We start from the raw sequence: 6,012 nt of genomic DNA on the forward strand, positions 1-6,012 counted from the left end.
CCGCGCCGCCGATTGGCCTGGAGCCCCCACGTGACCCGGGATCCCGCGAAGCCTCGCGAGAGCAAAACAAACCCCACCCGTTCCTTTCAGCCCTACTTCCCGCCCCCACCCTGATCTCCCCGGCGCTCCTATTGGCTGGAGGCGAAGGCTGCTTGCTATTGGTGCAAGGGGCTGCCACATGGACACGCGGCCGCTGTGATTGACTGTGGGGCAGCTGGGGGTGGGCTCGGGGCTCTCCTCGCTTGTGCAGTACTAGTGCGCGCAGGCGCCCTGGGCTAACGGCCTCCCCTGCCCGAGGGAGGGGGTTTGCGCCCCACAACTTGTAAAGGGCATTTTTTTCCAATAATTTTTTGGAAAAATTTTCATATTCCAGGTCAAATCAGGTCTAAATCCTCGCTGCACGGAGGTAGACACTCGGGCTTCTCCGCCCACGGGACCACTGAAGGCACCGCATCCCCCGGGGAAGGTGGGGAACGCCGGGCGGAAGGGGCGGGGCCAACCCCGGAAGCCCAACCCCCTCGCCGGCTCCCGCTCATGGAGCCGGCATCGCGCGTCGGCGCCGCGAAATGGCGGCCAATGAAGGAGCGGCGCGCGGCCCCGGCCCTCAGTCACGTCACCCGGCCCCGACGGGAGGGGGAAGGAGCAGCGCGGCCGCAGGGGCTCCTGGGAGATGTAGTCCCCGGGCGGCCCCGGCCTGAGCGGAAGGGGGTCACACGGGAGCGCAGTGCTTTGCAACGGATAAACTGCTGTGTTGTTTGCTTGCAGTCAGAAGCGGGGGTTTGAGTCCAGCAAGGGGACCTCCAATCTAATGAGGGGTGCCTTGTGTCTAACAAGGGTGATTTGAGTCTAAAGAGGGGGCCTTGAGTCTAATGAGTAGCCTTTGATCTAATGATGGGTGTCTTGAGTCTAAAGAGGCAGCCTTTGAGTCTAACAAGGGTACCATGAGTCTAATGGGGGCAGGTTGTGAGTCTAACAAGGGTGCATTTGTGTCTAATGAGGAGTGCCTTGAGCCTGATGAAGGGTTTTTGAACCGGAAAGCTTGCTTAATAACTATTCTCCAACCATTTGGGTTGGTCTAATAAAAGAGATCAAATTCACCCAAGGGACCTTGTCTGCCTTGAGTCCAATGAGTAGCTTTTGGTCTAATGAGGGGTGACTTGAGTCTAACAAGGGTGCCTTGAGTCTAATGTGGGGCATTTTGAGTCTAACAAGGGGTGTCTTGAAACTAATGAAGGAGCCTTTGAGTCCAATGAGGGGGCCTCGAGTCTAAGAAGCAGGGATTTGAGTCTAAGGAGGGGTGACTTGAGTCAAATGAGGGGGTATTTGAGTCTAATGCGGGGGCCTTTGAGACTAACAAGGATGCCTTGAATCTAACAAGGGGCCTTTGGGTCTAATGAGGGGTGCCTTGACTCAAAAGAGGCAGCCTTTGAGTCTAAGGAGGGGTTCCTTGAGTCTAAACAGGCGGCCTTCGAGTCCAAGGGATGCCTCGAGTCTAAGTAGGGGGAGTCCGAGTCTAAGGAGCAGTGACTTGAGTATAACAGTGGGTATTTGAGTCTGAGGAGGAGTGCCTTGGGTCTAAAAATGTTGAGAACCACTGCTGTAGCAGGTGCCACACATGATTATCCTACCGGGGCGGGGGTCTCTGCTCTCCCCCTCGTGGACTCACACACATGCTGCCTTCTGCTTCACGGCTGACGTACACAAAGCTGGTGTGGGCTGGGAGGAGCTGAAGGTGTAGGTGCTCGTCACACGGCTTCAGTTGCAAGGCTATTCCAGGAGCCGGTGTTGGTTCTTCTGTTGTGCTCATCACGGTCACATCTGAGTGCCCTCAGCAATACATCTGACGTCTCTCATGCGCTGCGTGTTCTCTCATTTCCCCCCCCACAGAAGAAGTATGTGCATTGGTGCATCTTATTTTGGCTGACTCTGAAGGACTCTGGTTTGGTTTTTGAGGGTCTTTTCCTACCTTCTTAAAAAATAAATAAATCAACATTGCTGCTCTGTGTTGATGTCAGAGAAGCCGAGGTCAAAAGATGAGCCTTGCACTTCGAGAAAAAGGAAGTGCAGGTCTTTGTTTCTGGGACTCTTCATTCCACAGCCTCGAAATAGGTTCAGTGTCCCGTGCAAGTGAGCTCTGTCTTTCTTGCAAAGAGATCTCCTTTGCCAGAGAAATATAGCTCTCAGCTGTGTTGGGTTTTTTTTCCCCCGGAGCACTGTGTGGTCTTTTAAACATCCTGAGGCCAGACCACAGGGTGCTTTGAAGATAAGGACAAGCCTTGAACTTGATTCAAAATTCTGAAGGAATTGACCGCGCAGAACGGAAGACACCCTGGATGTACTCGTAGTGGCCTGCGGTGCTGCAGAAGTGTGTTGCAGAATTTTCTATTCATCGTAGACTCCTAGCTACTGAAGTCTTTATGCCCAGGTATACTGCGTCACTGTGGTCCACTGGAGGGGTGCTGAGGCCAGCTCATAATCTGCCAGGATGGGATGGAGTTGTCCAGAAACATTCACAGAGGTTTTTGAGAGCATAGCGATATTCAATTGCTTTAATTTGGGTGTGTGTCTTCAACTAAATAAGACTACAGCACAACCATAAATGCTTCAACTTGCTTTCATCTGTCCACCAGTGTTACCTTTTGGACCTGGATTCAGTGGCATACTGCTCTTTACTCATGATCTGGTTTCAGTCAAGCACTTGGCTATGGTGGCAGTGATGTGCTCATATGTGATGAAGGTCAGGGAGAGCTATGTATCACCTGCATATTGCTGGAAGATGAGCCTGTATCATCAGACCGGTTCACCTCATTGCTGCACGTGGCTGTTGAAAAGGACCAGAGTGAGAATTGAATCTTGTGCGACTCCAAAGTTAAGGTACCATTTCCTATCACTGCTCATTTAGTGTGCCCTTCCAAATGGCACAGAGGGGATGAGAAAGATGAGAATGGATGTCTGCCCTCTGTCCATTCACGGGAGATGAGCATCCATCACTGCCACTAAACTATTTTCAGTTTAAAATGATCGATGTCAGGTTTACAACAAACAAAAGGGAATGCTGATTTACACAGCACATAAATAACTTGTGGCACTCATTGCCACAGGACCGTGTGAAGGCTAGTAGTATAATCAGGGTCAGTTTTTATGGAGGATAGGTCCATGGAGCTATTAAATACAACAACCAGGGGTGTGAACTCAGGCTTAGGATGCATGACTTTGAGTATCTGGGAGAGTATGATTCTCCACACAACCCATTTCTTATACTCTCCCTCTGAAGCATCTGTTCCTTGCTACTGCTGGAGACAGCACTGAGCTAGTTGGGTCTCATCCTGGCTGGCAGTTCTTATATTCAGTTGTGTCTGAATAATACACTGAGTAGCCTGAGTCTGGATAGTGGTTCCATTTAGATGAGCTTGCAGGGAGCCTTTGTCTCTATGATTTAGGAATGGAAGGTGCAACATGGAGTGGCAGCTAGTTAAATGAATGCATCTAGCTGTGGGGAGGAGGAAGGAGGCTCTTCCAATGTCAGTTGGACTGTGGGTGCATGAAACAGGAACCTCTGAATGGTGTGTTGGCTCTGGGGCACCCACTGTCCCTGATTCTTTCACAGGGCAGAATGGGCAGGGGTCAGAATGGGCCCAACTCCTTTAAAGGTGTCCAGAACTTTTTGGTGAGTGAATGTACTGAACTCCAGGAGTGCAACTGGACTCTGAGCTGGTGGTAGAGATACAGAGCCATGCTGTTTGGCCTCTTAAAAGTATATGGTCTTTTCAGTGAAGTAGAACCATAAGCCTTTGCACCACATGGTGCTTAGTTCTGAATCAGGTTGCAAACAGTCAGGATAGATTAAATAGTTCACCCCCTAGCTTGCTTTCTTGCAGTAGAATCTGGCAGCTGTGATGGAGGCTGATAGGAAAGTTCTCATGTGCTGTAAAACAGCCTTAGCAAAAGCCTTGAGAAACTTTTTTCATTTTATCTTGTCTCTGAATTTGAGTTTCTGCCATTCTCTCTTTTTCTGGCAGGGAATATCAGAAAGCTAAGGAAACTGAATGAGCACAAGCGGGACGGGGTCTTTTTGAGGTCAGTATCTCAGTGGTCAAGGTTAGTGTATGATGATAACTCACTGAGTCCTCAATTCCTTAAATTTACATCATTGTAATAACAGAAATGCATGGAAAAAGTAACCTCCAAACACACAAAAAGGGACTGTAAGACTCTTCTTCCAGGATCTGTCACAGGGGCATATTGCCAGGAGGGAAAGGAGTTAAAATTTGGGGTGAAAGAGTACTTGTGTCTGTAAAAGATAGTTTTGTGTCAGTGTTTCTATGCAGGGGTTGGACTTAGATGAACCTTGAGGTTCTTGTCAGTTCTGTGATTCTAAGAGTCTATATTTTTTCAAGGTTGCAACATATTCACACCAGAGAGAAAACTACATACAAAATGTTGCCGTCACTTATCACTAGCTTCTTACTCAGCTGTAATTCAGGCATATTTCTGGGAGCAGATAACTTTTTTCTTCCAGTAACTTAGAATGTATTGTGAAACATGAAACACGCATAACCAATCTTTATTGCACTCAAAATAATAGCTCTGAGAGTGCCAGCACTAAACAGACTTTTCAGTCCAAACACTGCAGGCTGTACACTCCACTGGCCTCTTTGTTCCTGATTTTGGTCTAGTTCTGTTGTTAGAATTAAGAACTTACTCTCTTTGGTATTACAAAAAGCCTTCAACAAACAGAACATTTTGGTTTATGAAATTAAAACCTGGAACATATTGGATGTCCTCCCTCCCTCAAAATAATGCTAGGATAGCACATGGAGAAAAAAATTAAAAAACTCCCAGGAAAAGTTTATATTGTGTTGGACAAGCCGGAACAGATCATTTTAAAGTAATAATTTCTCAATCTTGTAAGCACTTACGTGCATGTTCGATGCATGTCAGTATTCCCATGTACTTAGCTTCACTGCTGTCAAACCATTGGTGGATTATTCTTAGCAGTGGAATTAAACGCACACATAAATGCTTGTAAGGTGAGGGCTGTGGAGATAATGGGAATGACTTCTGACAGTGCATAAGGGTAAGGGTCTTTGCAGATGAGTGAGGAGTGGTGTCTATCAGTGGTAAACCTTTTTTGTACCAGGTCCCCTTTGTAAACATCAGTGGCCAGTCCTGAACCAGTAAATAGTTTAAGTAGAAAACAGCCCCCTGGCCCTGCTGGTGCCCCTTACTCCCAACCTGCTACCCCACCCCACCCTGCGAGGAATGGGGGAGCCCCAAGCAGAGCTGGAGCTCTGCCAGCCAGCAAGGGAAAAGCCATGGTTCCCCACGTTTTCCCCCTTTAAAGGAGAATCCATTTTTAAAGTTTATTTCTGACCCTTTCATATATTTTTGCAACCCAAATTTGGGTTTTGGGTTGAGAAACGCTGGTCTATGTTTCCAGTCCTGGGAGCTGAGAAGTCTCTTAACCCCTGCACCTATAAGTGGGGATTGCAAAGTGCTTTGTGCCTGGCTTTTTACCCCCGCCTATAAAGCTTTTATCCCTATAATAAAAAATATCAGATTTACCCAAAGAAACTTGTCTGCCTATGTCTGTACACTAACACGGCTACAGCTTATACTCCTCTATCCCTACACAGCTTTTATCCCTTAGAGGAATCATGAATGAGGGCGCACGCTAGCGAGTCCCACATGCGTTGCTAGCTCATGGGAAGTGATGCTAAGCGCAGTGAGGATCAAATTAAGCCTTGATGGAAGTAGGAGCACCAGCAGCAATAGTGATGACAGGGAAAGCACAAGGGCCCCGGGGGCCTGGTGCAAACAGAGGCTGTCGGCTGGGCTTAGGAGTGGGACCTCACTCATAAGCGATGGAGGTGGAGCTATTCCCAGGACCAAGCGCCCCAGTGTGGGGGCACCCGGGGCTGGAGCCACGTGCCAGCCCCAGCCCGCCCTGCACTTCCGGGCGCTTCCGCAGCGGGGCAGTGCCCTGCCTGGCGCCTTTCTAGCCGCCGCGCG

The sequence above is a fragment of the Alligator sinensis genome, unplaced genomic scaffold (assembly GCF_000455745.1).
Source record: "Alligator sinensis unplaced genomic scaffold, ASM45574v1 scaffold1295_1, whole genome shotgun sequence".
In the NCBI taxonomy this organism is placed as follows: domain Eukaryota; kingdom Metazoa; phylum Chordata; order Crocodylia; family Alligatoridae; genus Alligator; species Alligator sinensis.